Source organism: Bison bison, unplaced genomic scaffold (genome assembly GCF_000754665.1).
Source record: "Bison bison bison isolate TAMUID 2011002044 unplaced genomic scaffold, Bison_UMD1.0 scf7180017864461, whole genome shotgun sequence".
Classification (NCBI taxonomy): Eukaryota; Metazoa; Chordata; class Mammalia; order Artiodactyla; family Bovidae; genus Bison; species Bison bison.
This window is the reverse complement of record NW_011495023.1, coordinates 16,364,557-16,383,931: the sequence shown is the minus strand read 5'-3', so window position 1 is coordinate 16,383,931 and position 19,375 is coordinate 16,364,557. Positions and strand designations below refer to the sequence as shown.

The 19,375-nt window shown below is 35.8% G+C and overlaps 1 protein-coding gene and 1 long non-coding RNA gene across 2 annotated transcripts in view; both read left to right on the top strand.

The window, feature by feature from the left end:
• Positions 1-17,992, top strand: part of LOC105003059 — a 19,076-nt gene extending 1,084 nt beyond the window's left edge. The window contains exons 2-3 of the long non-coding RNA XR_827068.1: positions 4,311-4,466; positions 17,905-17,992. This is a non-coding gene — a long non-coding RNA (uncharacterized LOC105003059). The remainder of the gene's footprint in view (positions 1-4,310; positions 4,467-17,904) is intronic.
• The window catches only part of ZEB1 (zinc finger E-box binding homeobox 1), a 198,039-nt gene that overhangs the window by 46,213 nt on the left and 132,451 nt on the right, over positions 1-19,375 (top strand).

Here is a 19,375-nt window from a genome sequence, read left to right as displayed (position 1 = left end):
ATGCTGTATTGGTGTTCTTCTTTCTGGCTTACTTCACTCTGTATAATAGGCTCCAGTTCCATCCACCTCATTAGAACTGATTCAAATGTATTCTTTTTAATGGCTGAGTAATACTCTGATGGCCATTCTGACCAGTGTGAGGTGATATCTCACTGCAATTTTTATTTGCATTTCTCTAATAATGAGCTATGTTGAGCATCTTTTCATGTGTTTGTTAGCCATTTGTATGTCTTCTTCGGAGAAATGTCTGTTTAGGTCTTTTTCCCACTTTTTGATTGGGTTGTTTGTTTTTCTGGTATTGAGTTGTATGAGTTCCTTATATATTTTGGAAATTAATCCTTAGTCAAGTTGTTTCATTTGCTATTATTTTCTCCCATTCTGAGAGTTGTCTTATCACCTTGCTGATCATTTCCTTTGCTGTGCAAAAGCTTTCAAGTTTAATCAGGTCCCACTTGTTTACTTTTATTTTTATTTCTGTTACTCTAGGAGGTGGGTCATAGAGGATCTTGCTTTGATTTATGTCATCGAGCCTATGTTTTCCTCTATGAGTTTTATTTTTTCCAGTCATACATTTAGGTCTTTAATCCATTTTTAATTCATCTTTGTGTCTGGTGTTAGGAAGTGTTCTAATTTTATTCTTTTACATGTAGCTGTACAGTTTTCCCAGCACCATTTATTGAAGAGGCTGTCTTTGCCCCATTGTATATTCTTGTCTCTTTTGTCAAAAATAAGATACCCATAGGTGCATGGGTTTATTTCTGGGCTTTCTGTCTTGTTCCATTTGGTCTGTATTTCTGTTTTTGTGCCAGTACCATACTGTCTTGATGACTGTACCTTTGTCATATAATCTGAAGTCAGGAAGGTTGATTCCTCCACCTCCATTCTTCTTTCTCAAGACTGCTTTTGCTATTCGGGGTCTTTTGTGTCTCCATATGAATTGTGAAATTTTTTGTTCTAGTTCTGTGAAAAATGCCATTGGTAATTTGATGGGGATCACATTGAATCTGTAGATTGCATGTGATAGTATTGTCATTTTCACAGTGACAATTTTATTTATTCCTACCTTTATTCTTCCTACCCAGGAATTTGGAATATCTCTCCATCTGTTTATGTCATCTTTGATTTCTTTCATTAGTGTCTTAAAATTTTCTGTGTACAGTTCTTTTGTCTCCTTAGGTAAGTTTATTCCTAGATATTTTATTCTTTTTGCTGCAGTGGTGAATAGGGTTGATTCCTTAGTTTCTCTTTCTGATTTTTCATTGTTAGTATATAGGAATGCAAGTTATTTCTGTGTATTGATTTTGTATCCTGTGACTTTGCTGAATTCACTGATTAGCTCTAGTAATTTTTTGATAGTATCTTTAGGGTTTTCTATGTACAGTATCATGTCATCTGCAAACAGTGAGAGCTTTACTTCCTTTCTGATCTGGATTCCTTTTATTTCTTTTCTTCTCTGATTGCTGTAGCTAGGACTTCCAAAACTATGTTGAATAATATAGGGATCAAAGTGGACACCCTTGTCTTGTTCCTGATCTTAGGGGGAATGCTTTCAGTGTTTCACCACTGAGAATAATGTTTGGTGTGGGCTTATCATACATGGCCTTTACTGTGTTGAGGTAGGTTCCTTCTGTGCCCATTTTTTGAATAGTCTTAATCATAAATGGGTGCTGAATTTTGTCAAAGACTTTTTCTGCATCTATTGAGATCATTTGTTTTTTATTTTTCAATTTGTTAATATGGTGTATCACATTGATTGATTTGTGTATATTGAAGAATCCTTGCATCCCTGGAATAAACCCAAGTTGATCATGGTGTCTGAGCTTTTTAATGTCCTGTTGAATTCTGTTTGCTAAAATTTTGTTGAGGATTTTTGCATCTGTGTTCATCAATGATACTGGCCTGTAGAGAAACTTCAGATGAAATTTTATATATTCCTCAAACTCATGTTCTGAGTGTGTAAGATTTGGGTATAAGACTGAATGCCTGTGGGGTTTAAATTAATCATACATTCTTCTTCCCCTAACTTCGTGAATTGAGTCTTTGCATCTTTGGAGCTAGTGATCTGTATATTTGAGATTTGATGTTGAGGTTAAAAGGTTTACATGTTTTTAATAAAATTATATCTTTCTTAGGCATAATTCTTTATTTACTTAACTATAGTAAAAGAAACACTGGTTATTAAGGGGTCTTGATTTTGCTGCTATCTAGCTGTGTGACTTTGGACAAGTAATATTACTGCTGGACCTGTTTCTCCATTAAAATGAGGGGTGGTGTTAAATGTTAAAACTGTTATAAGTGAACTAGTTGAATGTATTTAAGATTATATATAGGCACACAAACACTTGACAAGTCATCATTGCTGGAGTATGAAACTAGCTCTGTTATGTAGGTGCGTTATCAATAATGTTGTTCACACCAAAAGAAGCATTCTGTGCTTTCTGGTTCATGATTTTGTTACTGTGGTAGTAACTTTTCAGAATTATGTCCCTTGTACTAAAAATTAAATTAAATCACTACGATGATGATTGGAATCTTTAGGATGAGTGACATGAACAAGTTTAGAATTGTTTCTCTTATACTGAAGGCTTGATTTTTAAAATATCTCATGGTCTGCAATTTCATTTGACTAAGGAATTTATCTTTGATCTTATTCCAGAGTAAGGGCATGAATACTCCCACAGTCATAGTCTATATTTAATTAAGTTTTGCTCTGTGGGCTTCATCAGGCTCAATAATAATAAAATGGTTGTATATTTTCTGCTTTCAAAATACATCTTTATAGAAAGTCTTCTCAGATCACCCCACATGTGACAAATCTATTCAAACAATTTAAACTGCCACTGTGTGCTTGTTTCTCTCTTGGAAATCTACCAGTCATACATCATGAACTGTCTTCTCCTCCCACAACCCCCATGTTCAAAGTTTTATATTATAAAACTCCTTGAGAAAGGAGGTTAACGTTGTAGCTCCTACTATCCAGGAAAGAACTCTGTTCATCTCTGAATAGTTCTTAAGTGTTATTGCTGCTGAGGATTTGGGATTAAAATTATTGGATAGAATGGAGTAAGCCTTTTTCTAGGATATCAAACTATTTGAGGTCAGTGTGATTAACTCTTAAGACACAGCAGTTTTGGTAAGCTTTGGGCTTTGTTCTGAAGTCAGTTTCTCCTGGTTTAACTGTAAATTGACCCTTTACTTTATGTTCTCTTGTATGTGATACCTTGTATATAATACCAGGTTACTGATGGGAGGAACCTCTCAGGGTGTGGGTGGGCTAGAGATGCAAGTGCACTTGCCTTCATGTGTGTGAGAGGAGGGCGGGCATGGAATCTGAGGATAGGGGTGTGTCACGGTCAGCATTCTGATCTGAGTCCTGCGTGACTGTCTAATTATGTACACTGAGTCTGCACCTGTTATAGGTGACATTCAGAAACTGTTTTTAATGAGTAGCAAATATGATACCTTGGGAAGGTAAGACAGTGTTTTCCTTTTCTTTCCTGTCTTCATTTTAGCTTTATTGTATATTTACTGAAGCTTTACATTGTCAGGGAAAAAATGTTATTGAATGGGCCAACTTCTGACCAGGCAGAAATGCTCCTGGGGATCTGAGGGACTATCTTAACCACAGGTGGGAACAATGTAATATGCCAAATACTTGAGAAGTATCAGAACAGAGAGAGACTGTACAACTTAATCAGAAAGCCCAATGATTGAAGACCGTATATAATTGACAGGTGCTACAAAGACCAACTGTAGTGATTGAGAGAAAAGGAGCCTCAGCTGGTACAGAAAGGGGGCAGAGTTGTTGGTGCAGTGTAATTGGAAGTGGTAGCCAGACATTTTTCTTCTCAGTACAGAGGATGATGCTTGCAGTCAGGGCATGTAACCTTTAACTTCTTAATGGTGTGGACTGCAAGTAGGTGATAACTTAACAAATACTTTATATACATATAGATGATATTGTCAGAGTGTTTCTCCATATTATAATTAGTTTTCAGGTAGATTCAATGACAGAATTTAAATTTGTGACTCTATGTTTTATAGATACATCATTGAATAAATACCATCTTTGTCATGTGTTAACTTGGGTTACAGAATAATTGTGGGAACTTTTTGGAAACAGTTGAAGTTTACCTAAAACTGTTCTCTGTAGATAATATTTTCTATCCTAGCATTTCTTCTTAAACATGTTAATGACTGCTTGAAAAGAGGTGAATCAAACTCAACTCACTTAATTTTCCAGCTTAGAGTCTTTACTCATTATCAGTTAGTGGGTGTGGAAACAATTTAATAAAGTTTGGGTAATTTAGTTTCAGTTTAAATTCTCAACTGGCAATTGGCCGAAAACTCCCATCTGAAGACGTGAGCATCCAAAAGTCATGTTGTGATTTGGCTGCTGTCTGCTCAACAGAGGAGGCCCTGCCGGGAGAGCCATGGAAGAACTGACTGGCAAAAGAAAACCCATGGTAAGAGTTTCCCTTTAACTTACTGTGTGTGTGTGAGAAGCATACACACACAGATACCATTGTATCTGAATTAAAATTTTAGAGCTTTTAGAATCTAGGACAAAATTAATGCCAAGTTTTGAATTTATATGTCTATGATTTACATCTATAATAAGATAAATGTAAGGAATGGTTTTGTAGATAAGAGATTTTTATAATGCTTAATGTTGATAAGAAAATAATATTAAGTGTGAAAATCAGTTTAACACATTCAGTTTTTTATAGTTCTGCTATAGATAATCATCATTTTAAAATAGCATATTTTAAATGTTCCTTGAGTAAAGTTTCTGCCAAACTGAATTAGTTTCATAGCTGCTCCTCATTCAAAGTAAATGTCATAAATTTTGCAGTGAAGTAGCCTGTTGATTCCTGCTTCCTTTTTAATTACATTATAAGATGATAGGGAGGAAGAAAGAAAGTATAATATCAAATAATCAAATACACTGACTGACATTAAGCCTTTAAAACATATCATTATTACTATACCTCTGTGGAAAATACGAAGTTCTTAAGATATTTATGTAGCCAAAATAAAATGGAGTAGCTGTTCATAATATAGCACAGAATCAAATTGTAGTGAAACAATCAGACCTGTCTCTCTGCCTTTCACATGTTTGCACTGAGAAAGTAATTCAAATTTGGCTACATTTTAATGTCCTTCAAGTGACCTGAAACTTAATAGTTTTATCCTCTTTGTGTTTGGCTCCTGTATACCCTTTTATTTGAATATCTGTGTCCTGTCAGATCCATGATTCATTAACTTTGGACAGGAGTGGAATTAGTAAATTATAAAGGTTGAAATCCAAAATCAGTGTTTATCAGAGCTTACTTGAGTGTCTCTGTGGACATAGTAGCTTTTGATAACTGGACAGTGTGATGAAGGCCAGATATTAATAATAGATTGTGATTCTGTGTCAGACTTAACAATTTTTGAGATTGACATAGTTTGGGTAGTTTTTCTTTTGCAGTTAGAGGTGTCAAAATGATGTTAGTTGAATGTGACCGTATTTTCTAGAGGTTAGTAACAAACGTGTCAGGACTAGCACGTGTGACAAGCGCCTCACACAGCGTCTGTCACCATATGAACATTCTCACGCTGACAGCGAGCCTAGTGCCCTGGATGGCGGCATCTGACCTCCCTGCACTCGGTCTATGGATAGTCTGCTCTATGCCGTCCGGACAGCTGAGTGCCCAAAGGAAGATGGTGCCATTCAAACCAGAGGTGCTTCCTAACTGCTCTTAAACGCGCAGTGTAGATGGTGATTACAGTGTAGATAAAATGGCAACTGGAGCCAATACTTTAGAAAGGCATAAGCAGGTGTGTGAGGAAAGCAGGGAAACAGGGATCTCATATTTATTTACTAAGGTAACTGATGACTTGTCTTCTGAACTTTAAATATGTATCATTTATTAAATGAATATCTTCTAATCGAAACACGCAAAAAGACTGAATTCTAACCACGGAAGTTTTTTTTCTGCTGCTATTCTGTTTTCTTAGATGTTCTTAAGAATTTGCAGCAAAGCCTTGTTAAAGTCATGTTCTTATAAGAATTTCGTTTTCTGAAGAGAATTCTTACGTTTTAAGATTGAATGCAGTGAATGATGGCCCTGATTTCTTCAGCTGAATTTAAGATTATTAAAATAGATGTCATCCATGAACTAAGCACTCTCCTCTCCTTAGCAACTATTCCATTCTAGTGTCAGGCCAGCACAGGGATTTATTTATCTCTCGCTTTATATCATTGAGTTGTTACATAGAGACATTTTTTAATGATAGTATGATTTCCTTAATCAACTTTTATCCCTTTTTGAAAGAAATAACTGTAAAATTTGTTTCTTTTATAGCTTATTCTGAAATGTGCATATTTATTAGATTTTTGAAAATATATATGATAGACTATTTGGATGACTAAACATTTACACTTTTTCTGTAGGACACAGTGAATCTTGTCTAAGGGAAGTGATGTTTAAAAAATGATAAAGTTAGTTTGTTTCTAAGTTGGATCTGTCAACATTAAAAAAAAAAACTCATTGAAGACTCACTTTTCTTTATTCAGCTGATAATATGAAAGCAGATTGAATCAGAGCATGCAATCCAGTAAGAACCTAAAATCAGAAAGATTTACTTTTAGATGAGACATGTTCTTTCCCCTAATTTACTGCTAAAATATATAAGCTATTTTAAAAATTAAATAACTATAAATATTTTTCAAGTGGCAAAAATCCAGGGTAAGTCTGTTGTTAATTTCCTCCTCAAGATTGTGATATTGACTTCAGTCTCTGCAGTGACTTCTATTATAATTTTTTCCTGGGTACACTCAGAAGAAGGACTCCAGCCTCCCTTTCAAGTATTCTGATTTGAAGATCTTATCAGCTGATAAGGCAGTTTGTTTGTCACTGCTAGGAGAAAGATGTCATTCCCATCCTCCCAGGAGGAGTGTCTAGAGGAAAATGATCCTGGCTGGGCATCGAGCCTTGCAATTTTCACGACATCACATTTCTATGATGGCTGTTTTAGGTTCTATGCAGTTAGCTTCGACTGGTCCATGGGCAGGTGGAGAATTGGGCATTTAGCCACATAAAAATGTTTAACCACATAGTTATGTAAACATCACAGATGGAAGGGGATACATAGCCTTTCTTTTACTAAAATGAATGAAAAATAACCCTCGTTTCTAAGTGAACAAAAGTCTACTAACAGTCATCATTTATATGATGGACATAACTGTAACTTTTCAGTTTAGTGAATCGGTATCTGCTTGGTATGTTGTGATACAGTGTTTTCTAAAAGAAGTTTGGGGACTACCACTATCAGAATAAATGATGATTAGCAATGGTGTGGAATTGGAAGTTTCAGAAAGGTAAATTTTAATAAAATTATTGTTTATAATGGTGGGAAGGAAAAATCATTTTCAGTTCATAGATGAAAGCAGCTTTTAAATGTGGAAAATAAAATGGAGTACCTTTCAAGATCCATTCTTTTAAGAACCTAAGACAGAAGTTTATAAAGAAGGAATTCTTACTGATAAAAATCACAAGGATCATTTGAAGAAAAATTGTGACATCTTAAACATTATTAAATAATGATAAAAATGTATTAAGTCTTATGTAAAATAAATGTTACAAGCAATATTTAGTTGCTACTACTAGGGATCTTTGGGCTCCCCAGGTGGTGCTAGTGATAAAGAACCCCCCTGCCAGTGGAGGAGACACAGGTTCGATCCCTGGGTCAGGCAGTTGCCTGAAGGAGGGCATGGCAACTCTCTCCAATATTCTTACCTAGAGAATCCCATGGACAGAGGAGAAACTAGGCAGGCTAAAGTTGGACACAACTGAAGCGACTTAGCACACATGTGCTAGGGATCTTTACTAAATAAATATAATAGATAAAAGAGTATATCCCAGTCATTCATTCTGTAAATTCTTACTGACAGTCTGCTGTATGTGTCAGGCACTACACTAGGCATAGGGGCTGTAGTCACAAATATGACTGATGTCACCTTCAGTTTAGAGTCTGTCGGGGGGGTAGACATTAACCTAGTAATTACAGTAAAGTTGTGGCTTTTTTTAAAAAGCATCCTTTCTTAAGGATACCTTGAGAATTGATCTATAGTGTGTTCGTTATTCAGTTTATTTTCCTCATGAAATGAGGTTATTCATTTTTACATAAAAATTGAACAGAAACTCTTTGAGACTGGATCTTAGAAATTAGTAGGGACTTATGAATTCTTGGCTTTTGTATAGCTTACTTAAAATAAGGAAACTTGAAGTTTCTAAGGTACCAAGAAATGTGAATATCAGCAGATCTCATAAAGCCTATCCTGTATGATCACTTAATAAAATTAAAATTATACAAAGCGGTTTTACATTTCTGAGTTGTCGTGATTAAGAGGTTGGGCTCTAGAATCAGATCAGTTGCGTTTGACTATTAACTGAGACTTATAAGCTTGCATCCTTAAACCCCTCTGTGTACAAAGAAAGTTTTTGTATTTGTAGATTAATTCAATTTAATTCACAATAAGTGCAAGTACTTTAATGATTTTCAGGTGAAATATTTGAATTAAATTTAAGATAGGTATTTCATAATCCAGTGTCCTTATTTTTGCTTACAATATAGAATTCTTCCGTTGTAAGATCTCAGTAAGAGAGAATTCTTTCAACACTGGAAGTATCATTTCCCATGACCCTAATCAGTTGGATAGAATTAATCAACTTGGTAAGTTACTGAACACTTACTAGGCTGTCTAGCACTTGCTGATAGTAGTGTCACGAAAAACTACGCTGTCCCTGTGCTTAGGCCTTAGGAAGACTAAAACCATGGAAAGAACATTTAGACGTCAAGCCGAAGATCTGAGACCTAGTTCCTGCTCTGCTACTAATACATGGAGGGATCGCAGATATATGAACTACTCTAGTTGAGGCTATCTCAGATCTCGTCTCCTCACTTTATGTGTATGTGATATATATATATATGTGTATGCATATGCATGCATGTGTGTATGCATATATACACACAATATATATCCATTCCATATTATTGCCCTAAATTGAAATGAAAAGCTAAGAATTCATTTAAGCTTTTTATTTTATATGCTGAGTAAAGATTTCTGTCCTACATGGTATTTTACATGATACCATCAAGTAAAAATACATTATTGATTTTTACATATACTATTTCAGGGCTTTTCAAATATTCCCATATAAATTATGTACTATTCTATAACTTCATAAGAGAAATGTAAAATTGCTTTAGTCTACCCAATTTCAAACTGATTTCCTTGCTATAGGATTAAAAATTTTTTTCCAGTAAACATTTCTAGCAGGTACCAAGTTATTTTTTTACACCTTTAAACTAGCATTTTATAAACCAGTGTTAATAATTATAGTAGTTCATAGCAACTCTGCCCTTTACAACAATATACGGTTTTCTAGTTAGGTAAATTGTATCATGAGTTCCTAGAGTAATTTACTGATTCAGGTAGAGCCTTTGAAGGGAGAAGACATAAGCAAGCATGGTTTGTGCTTATATGTATACACTTTACCATATGATCTCACTGAATCCTGTAAATACCACCTACTCCTGCTAAAGGGGAGCAGAGTGGCCAGAAGCTGCTAGTTAAAGGTCCCCTGTACTGCCCAGCTCTGCCTCAGTGTGGCGGGCATCTGGGCCCCAATGTGTTCCCAGCCAAGTGAATGTAGGAAGTTGGTTTGTATGTCTATTGACTTACAGATGAGATTGTAGTCATAATTAGAAGAATAGGATTCGCAGGTGGCGCCAGTGGTAAAGAACCTGCCTACCAATGCAGGAGACAAAAGAGACGCAGGTTCCAACCCTAGGTCAGGAAGGTCCTTTGGAAGAGGGCATGGAAACCCACTCCAATATTCTTGCCTTGAGAATCCCATGGAGAGAGGAGCCTGGTCAGCTACAATCCATAGGATCGCACAGTCAGACACGACTGAAGTGATTTTGCACACACATTAAGAACGCCTGCTGCATTTTAAATGTTAAAATGTAACAAGGCATTAAAAGCAAACATTTTTTGGACAAGCATAGCATTTAAATTTACAAGTTATTTGGAGGAAATACTAACATGCAGTATTATGAAAGAAGTCTTAAGTTTATAAGAATATAAAACTAACAAAATTTGTGGAGGATTTGCTTCTGTGTTACCAAGTTGGAAAAAGTCTTATCCATCACTGCTGCTGCTGCTAAGTCACCTCAGTCGTGTCCGAGTCTGTGCAACCCCATAGACGGCAGCCCACCAGGCTCCCCCGTCCCTGGGATTCTCCAGGCAAGAACACTGGAGTGGGTTGCCATTTCCTTCTCCAGTGCATGAAAGTGAAAAGTGAAAGTGATGTCGCTCAGTCGTGTCTGACTCCCAGCGACCCTATGGACTATAGCCCACCAGGCTCCTCCATCCATGGGATTTTCCAGGCAAGAGTACTGGAGTGGGGTGCCATTGCCTTCTCCATCACTAAGCGATCATTAATACAGAAAAAGCGAAACCAAGAATTTAAAAAAGATAACATCTCTAATTGCTGTGAAAATAAGACAAGTAGACAGTTCTCTCTTATGCTGTAGGGACACTTTATGTGGGGACAGATAAATGATGACTGTGGTTCCGTGGTGGTGATGATGTGGTGGAGCGTATGAGGGGCACTTTTCAGGGTATCTCTGCCACATACTTTACTCTTAGAGATTCATTTAAATGTTTGAGGAACATATAAATCCAAATACCTGTGTGGGTGTTAAAATCTTTCACTTGAATACTTGAGTACCTGCTGTGAATAAAATATGCTGTTTCATATTTTGCACAGTGAGGCTGTAACACACAACCTCCTGTCACTTACCTGAGACCAGTCAACCTCATTCAGAGAAAAGAATATTGGTTGGTTAAAGGAAGGGGTCATTTGAATCGGGAATAGTTTTGAAAATGCAAACCCAAGTGTAATATGTACCATTAAAATCAGAAGGCAGCATGAGTTTATTGAGATATGAAAGAGGTATAATATCAAAGTACTTTCCTTTGCATTGGTTCAGTGTACCCAACAAACCATAATATCTTATATTTGATTGTTAGGGGTACAGATTTTTCTGTTTCTCTGATATTTTGTTTCCTAAAGTATCATTGGACTAGAATTTATAGTTTTTCCTTGCATATACACATATACACAGTAACAATATATGCAAGTCAAATTTAATTTTTAAATGACTGTTTTACAATGTGGGTACATTCGTGCCAACCACGGGGCAGTCTGTGCTGTCTTTTGCACCCTTGCTTTGTACAGGGTGAGCATGTTCGATGTGTGGCAAGGCAGTAGATAATAGTTCTATTTTTACTTAGACTGTATTTGGCTTAATAGGTGATATTCTAGGGGCCTGGGTTTCTATAATTATGAAAAATTTCAAACATGTAAAGGAAAAGAGACTAGTGTAATAAACTCCCTACGTCTGTGGTCCGGATTTAACAATTAGAAATTTTTGCCACGGTTGCTTCATCTACCTCCTCCTGTTTGCTCAACTATTTTGAAGAATATCCCAGACCTCAAGTCTTTTTTACTTCTACCTTCTTCAATAGTCAACTCTTTTATAAAAACAAGGACTTTTAAAAAGTTTATTTTATTGGAGTATAGTTGACTTACAATGTTGTGGTAGTTTCTGTCAAATAGCAAAGTGATTCAGTTACCCATATAAATACACACACACACATACATACATACACACACATATATATATACACACACATTCTTTTTCATATTCCATCAGATATTGAATATAGTTCCTGTGCTATACAGTAGGGAAAGAAAGACTTTTTAATATAACTACAATACCTCTAATACATCAAATAAAATTAACAAAACTTACGTGTATCAGTTGATACTATCTCCCTATTCAGTCCCCCATGCTTTTGATTCAAAATTGTTATATGATATTTGGGCCGTTTGTTCAGAATCCACACAAAATCCTTGTTGTGTTAGGTTGTTCGGACGGCTGCATAGTTGAAGTCTTTTCTTCCTCACTACCTGCTTCCCTTCCTCCTTGCCTCTCCCTTCCTCCCTTCCCTTCCTCTCTTCATCTCTCTGTCCTTCCTGTTCTTGACTCTTCAAAGGAGCTGGGGAAGTTGTCCCATAGAATAGCCCCTATTCTGGATATTTCTGGTGGCTTCCCAGTTAATATATTCCATTGACCTCTACATTTCCTGCAAATTAGAAGTTAGCTCAACAGACCTGGTTAGATCCAGGTTGAGCTTTGATTTTAGGGTTTAGGTGGAGTGGACAGGAATACCTCGTACATGAAGCTGTGCCTTTATGCTGAACCACATCACGGAGCATGTGGTGTGTCTGCTTGTCACTCTCTTCACAGTGTTAGAATTGGTCAGTGCCAACAGCCCAGTCTCTCCATGGAGCCTTTCCCCCTTTCCTGTTGTGGTTTAATCCATTGCCAATTGTTTCTGAATCAGTTCTATCATTAGGGTTTGCAGGATAACAAATATTTTAATCTGTTACACCATCCACATTTATTCTAAGAAGAATTTTCCCTTGTAAACTGTGACTTTTGATTTCTCTGAAATAGTTCATCCAAGAAATAAACCCAGCGCTCTTAATATCATCTCTTAAATATCTAGTTTCCTATCCAAGAGTAACTTTAGGTATGAAAATCACATAGTACTGAAGTGACCATGTAATTACAGGATTTTTATAGAGGAAAGATACTTCTTACTTGATTTTTATGAACAGTGTCAGTATTAGGACAACTTTATATAGTTAGCATATACAGTATTGATTATTTAGGAACTGGGACCCTTTTCTTTCAAGTTCTTCTTGGTCAAATATGTTTCTCTTTGCTGAGTCATGAGTGATTAGTTGAACCTCAGCAAGCAAAACAGTATCACAGGGCAGAGTAGTACTGTATAGGTGGGTAGCATATAAGGGATGATCTAATATTGCCAGATTTATAAACTTAAATTCAGGAGCAAAACTGTTATTTTTATTATTAGTTTATTTAACAACCACCAGTAACTCCATCTAATACTGTTAACAAAATAAGAAAAATATTTCACTTTTAGATGACATGACTGATTAAGAAAACCTATGGCGGTCAGCTTTAAAGCCATTTTTATAAACAGGAAAAATAAAGTTCTGGATATACTGTATCTTTATACCAACTGAAAAAACACTGGGAAAAGACCCCACTCAGAACTGTAACAAACAAAGCATAATACTTACCAATAAATTTAAGAAAGATATTAGACCTTTCAAAAGAAACTTAAAACATTTGAAAGCATCTTAAAATTTAAATAAATGAAGAGAAACTATTTCTTAATCTTGAGAATTGTTGGCAAATTATTTCACTATAAGCAATTAATAGATTTCTCAGTTTACTTCTAACTTTCAGATTTTCTAGTGACTTACTTTATTTGATAGTGATTCAACAATGAGGGTAAGTCTAAATCTACTACATACTGGAAGACGTTTAAAACATCAGTGGTAATGATGCCGGAACAGACGTGTAACTCAGGTAGTAGAAGAGAATTCTCTGCCGCTTGCAGATTTGGACAGAAGTTTTCCTTGAGCCCCTGACTTCTTGGTCAGTGAGAGTTGAGAGAAATGCCCTTCATCCTGTGACCTCAGCAAATCCCTGTCCCTCACGACCTCAGCTTTCTTGCCTCTGCAGCCACTGTGATTTCTTTGCCAGTGTCAGTACAGATGGAAAATCAGCCTCTTCTACTAGTTTTTTTAAAATGTAGCATTCAGTGAGTTTAGAGACTCGAGTAGGTGCTGTAATCAGCAAATTTTATCTTAATCTTTGGGCAAAACATTGCTATTCACATCCTTGCCTCGCTTCTACTCTTTACTAAACTAATACAATTGCCTTTGTTAGAGGGAGTCTGAAAAGTATTTTTTCTGTCTTGTAAAACATGGATTACAGGAGTGTTATAAGGAATCCAAATTTAGTCCCATTTACTTACAACAACTTAACTATTTTTCATTATAGGAGAGGCCACTTAAAGGATATTCATTCAATGGTATTAGGTAGTGGTATAACTGCAAAAGGGATAAGACAAGAAAAGGCATTCATCCATACTTTATACAACCAGAGGAATTTTTTTAAAAAGTAGCATGGGAAATGCTTTTACATCTCATATATGAAGCATTAGTAGAACTCACCAAGATAAAGTATACCCTTGAATATTAAAAATGTTTGGCAGATCAAAATATTATAATTAAAAGGATCACTGAAAATTGTGGAAAATATCCAAAACAGAAGTTACAGAGAAAATGATAACAGATATGATAGTTTCATATTATTGCAGAATATGCAAATTTAGACTTCAAGATCCTAGCATATAAGTGAGAAAAAGTATGACAAGTTATGAGAATAAAGAAATAAAGAGTAATATGAGGGGGAATATTTACCTATGCACTTACCAAAAAACTACAAATTATGACTTGGAAATACAGATTTTTCATTGTATTAAAAGGGCTAAATTTTCTTAAAAGAAATCTAATCTTGCAAGATAAGCAGTAATGCCAAACTCTTGGGGAGTGATTCAGGCGTGTATACTCGGAGTCACAGTAATGTTTAAATATTTCACTTGGGAATTTAGGAAACAAATATTGTGCTAATTATAAATCATATATGTAGAGACTAATTATAGAACATCACTGTAAAAATACTGTCTTTAAATAATAAGTTTTTGAAGACTCTAGAACAACTTCCCAAGAGAACTTTTTGCTTTGATGAAAATATCCTATGATTTACACTAATATTATAGCCAGTAGTCACACACATGGCTACTGAGCATGTGAAATGTGGCTAATGCACCTTAGGAACTGAATTTTTAATTTTATTTAACAGCATTTAAATTTAAATACTCATGTAGCCACAGTATTGGGCATTGCAGTTCTAGAAATGTGGAGAAATGTTAGGTGTAAGTGAAAATAAACTAGTAAGTTTACATACCATGATTACAAGTGTGTATATACTTGTATGTACGTATGTAAAGTGGTATCCACAGTTAAATTTGAAGGAAATGGGTGATTTTTAAAATGCTAATTAGAAAATCAAGTGAAAATAATGGCAGCACTCCACATTTGTGCTGTTCAGTATGGTAGCTACCAGCCCTATGTGGCAGTTTAAATACAAATTAATTAAGTAAAAATTAAAACTTCAGTACCTCAGTCACACTGGTACATTTTGGGTACTCAGTAACTCTTTGTGGCTAATGCTTACATTTGGACAGAGCAGATACAGAAATCAGCTATTGCAAAATGTTCTGTTGTAAGTGCTGTAGAGAGAACCGATGGGAGGAATATACAGGAACAAGTCCTTAATAACTTAACTGATGAGTCAATTTTGAAGGGCACAAGTGAGTTAGAACGGGAAATGCAAGTTGGTAGAAAGTATAAGGAATAGTATCAGAAGACGCTACTTTTGTAACCCAGATCAGCATCCCATAAAGTACAGGCAGTGGACTAGTGAAGAGTCTGCTGTCCCTGACTGCCTGCTTCCTCTCAACCTCAGTACTTGCCTAGAACCTTGTATAGCCATGTGATACTTCTGTGTCATCTGAGCACATCACCTGTCTTACCTCATTGAGGAAGCTGCCTGGAGAATCCCCCTGTGGTCTGAGCTGAGTAATAGCTATGAGCTATGGGAAACATTAGTCAGGATAAAAAAGAGAAAGCAGATTGCTTATGACAGTTGTGTAAGAAGCTAAGTCACTTGTACTGTACCTTAATAATCTATGCTTGCAAGTGCAATTAAACGCTGAACACTGAATTTCCAAATGTGGTAAACTTAAACTTCATTGCTCCTGCTTTTGGAGATGCGGCAAGGGATCCATCACCCTCTAATGGGAACCAGGATTTTAAAGAAGCTCCCAGTCAGGGCCTCTGTCTGAGGAACTTATGTCCTCTTCTTGACCCTCCTGGGCCTGGGATTCAACCAAGTAGTGGAATCTTTTTCTTTCAGGAGAATTTCCAACTTTATGTTTTCCTTTACCCCCTTTAAGGTCATTAGTTCTTTGTAACTGTGTTCACTCCTCTCCCCAAAATTAGTTTCAAAGGTTTCGCAACATGTCCAGATAGGAAATATTGTTCTAAATTCAGTGAATTTCTAAAGTTTTGTTTTAAAATTTCTTCCTTTTTTCACATTTAATCCTGATGCCCTGATATAAGATATTAAATTGAATTCTTTGTGAAATAGGGAAAGCTCTTTACTACTATAATCAAGGCATGATCTGTCAGCTAAACATTGTTTTACTGGTAATCATCAGTCCTAGATTTACTGCCTGTTTTCTTATTGTGGTTTTGTCTGTATGTTTAACAGTTGCCTGTGCCCTGAGGTGAAAGGCCCTATGGGCACCGTTCAGTGTATTTGGAGGGCCAGTTGCAGAATTTGGGGTCAAATGAAACCACATATTTTGTAATAGTTTGTTCTTCTAGTAGCCTTGCATTTTTTCTTTTTTTTTTGAGTGGAGGGTGGTTGCTTTACAATATGGTATGGATTTCTGTCATACATCAACCTGAATCAGCCATGGGTATACAAGCCTTGCATTTTTATTAAAAAACATATACAACACATACGTATTTAGTTCTTTATCAATATGATTGTTGTATCTGTTATGATTTCAGCATTTTTTCTTTTTCTCCCTGATTTATCAACTTTGGGAAGAGTTGTAAGACTACTTGAAAGAAATCAATCTGTGTTCTTAGTCTGTAAGTGACAGGAAAGCAAATAAATGAATAATATTCAGCATTTCCTATTTAAATTTTGTGGTTTTTTTGAGATTAAATAAAACATAAATATTTACTTGAAATATGTATGAAAATCGTACTGATAGAATGGCATCTTCTGATTTTAAAATTATGCTAATGATTTACTTAAGCATAGTTATGCATATATTGATAGATAACTGTATTATCACTTGGTTTATGTAGACCTCTTCAAAGATGAAAAATAATTAATACTAAAGTATTAAAAAGGCATGTTTCTTTCACTTATATTAATATTCTTACAACTGATACTGCATAATGTACTGTGAATGTACAGTGTGTGATTTCCACCCCTTTTCAGGAATTTGGCTTGAAATAATATATTTATAACATTTCCTCATAAATATTTTAAGATACAACATTTTTAAAACATTATATTCCTAAGTTACTTAATATGTGTTTAGGAATGTTGGTGTTGTTAATATTGTTTTCAAATAATACAGTTTCAAACTCCTTAGAACACTTGTAGGCTTCTAATTGTTTCATTTGTGTAACTTTCAACCTTGAGAATATTGGCTAATTGGTTAGTATTCTTTCTACTTACCAATTTTATTTTTAGTACTTACTGTGTGCCTGGAGCTATTTTAGACTGTATAGGTAATCAGTATAAAAAAGTAAAAGCACCCCAAATCCTTTTCCTCCAGGAGCCCACATTTAGTAGATGCTCCACGTATGATTATGTGGCATTTAACTCAAAGGGCCACTTCTCTGTTAATTGTCGGGAAATGCATGTCATCAAAGAGAGACAGAGGCAGAACAAAATTTCTATTTGTTCTTTTTAACTCATTGCTTTTCAGTGAGTTTAGCTCTCCTAAGTATTTTAATGGCATTTACGACTGTGATTATTTGACAACCTAGAATTTTTCTATATTTTTCTCATCTCCCAACTGGTAGTTCAGTGTAGAGGAAGAAGTTGAACTAGTCACTTAAGGTTTTAGGGTTTAAAGAGAAGTCATATTCTTTAGGGAAAATACTTTTTGTGAAAGAAGAGAATATGGCTTTTGGAAGACTCCTGATTTTATCTAATGTATTTCTTCAGAGCCTACCATTTGTATTCTAGATACACTTGAATCACATGGGAAGATCTCAGTGTAATATTTGACTCTCCTCTTCTCTTCAGGAAAATCTTAAACGTCACCACCAGAAGATTAAAAAGAGGTCCCTCCTGCACCGGGAAGGCTCTGCAGGTCTTTTCAGTGTTCTTGGAGGTGTGGGCTGTGAGCCCTGGTCACTTTGTGTCATCCTCCTTGTTCTCTAAAGGTAAGCACCGAGCAGGGAGCACGCTCAGGGCCGAGGCCCCTGCAGGACTGGCTTTGGAATGCTCCGCGGAGGCCTGGAGACGCCCCTGCCTCTCTCACAGAAGAGAGGCAGCCGCTCGTGTGGGCAGGACGCCACACGCAGTCAAGCAGGGATGGTTCTCCGTGTGGAGAGTGCACACGTCCTAGAGATGCGGGGCACTTTTTGTTTTGTTTTCCAAAAATTCCACTTCACAGTGAAACTTGTCTTCCACTTCAGTCTGCATTTAAATCAGCTTAATAACTACCATCGTTGATCCTTCAAAAACTCTTCTTGGATGTATTAAGATTTGCATTCAAGAATTTTGACACAGTGACAGCATTTAAGCAGTCTGCTTAAATTGATGTAACCAGCTTTGAAGATTTGCTTTTCATGGTCTTCTTGAAGCTTACCTTTACTTCAGAGAAAGTCCCTCAAACCATTTTTTTAAATCTCTGCTAAGCTTCAAAAAGTGTGAAAGCAAATGTCTTCTTACTCTTTAATAGGTATGTGGTCATAAAATTCATGTCAGATCGTAACAGGCCATTGGAGACCTAATGTCTACAGAACATTTCAGATTGTAATCACCAGGACATTGGTATTGGCAGTGAGTACTTGGTGCTCATGAAGATATTAAATATCTATATCTAATTTTGTTCATCTTTTTTTAAGCTCTTAAAATGATCTTGGAAACTTTAGTTCTAAAAGATTTGAACTTTTTATGAACTATCAAATTTAGGAGAAATCTGCTGATTTTTGTCTGGTTAGGCCTGTCTTTGGTTTATGATAATTCTGTTTTATTTTCAAAGCAATTGTTCTTCCTATATCTGTGTAATAAAAAGATATTAAGAAGGGAAAGTATACTTTGTGTTTGCTGTTAGAATGAGTACAAAAACGACTGAGGCCTTCTATGAAAAAACCTTGAGAATCAATTTTTTTGTGTGTATGTATTTGGGTTAGAACTAGTCTTGCTTATTACAACTGCAGGCACCTTTAAAAGATTTAAATCTACTTTGGAGATGATATAGGTTACATTAGTGAAAAACACAGGTTACTAAGAATTTGGAAATCTCTACATAATTTTCTTTTGATTTTTAATTTGGAAGAACATGTTAAATAATTTTTAACTTTTATAACAGCATGGAACAGAATTCAGTTCAGTTCAGTCGCTCAGTCGTGTCCGACTCTTTGTGACCCCATGAATTGCAGCACGCCAGGCCTCCCTGTCCATCACCAACTCCCAGAGTTCACCCAGACTCACATCCATCGAGTCAGTGATGCCATCCAGCCATCTCATCCTCTGCCGTCCCCTTCTC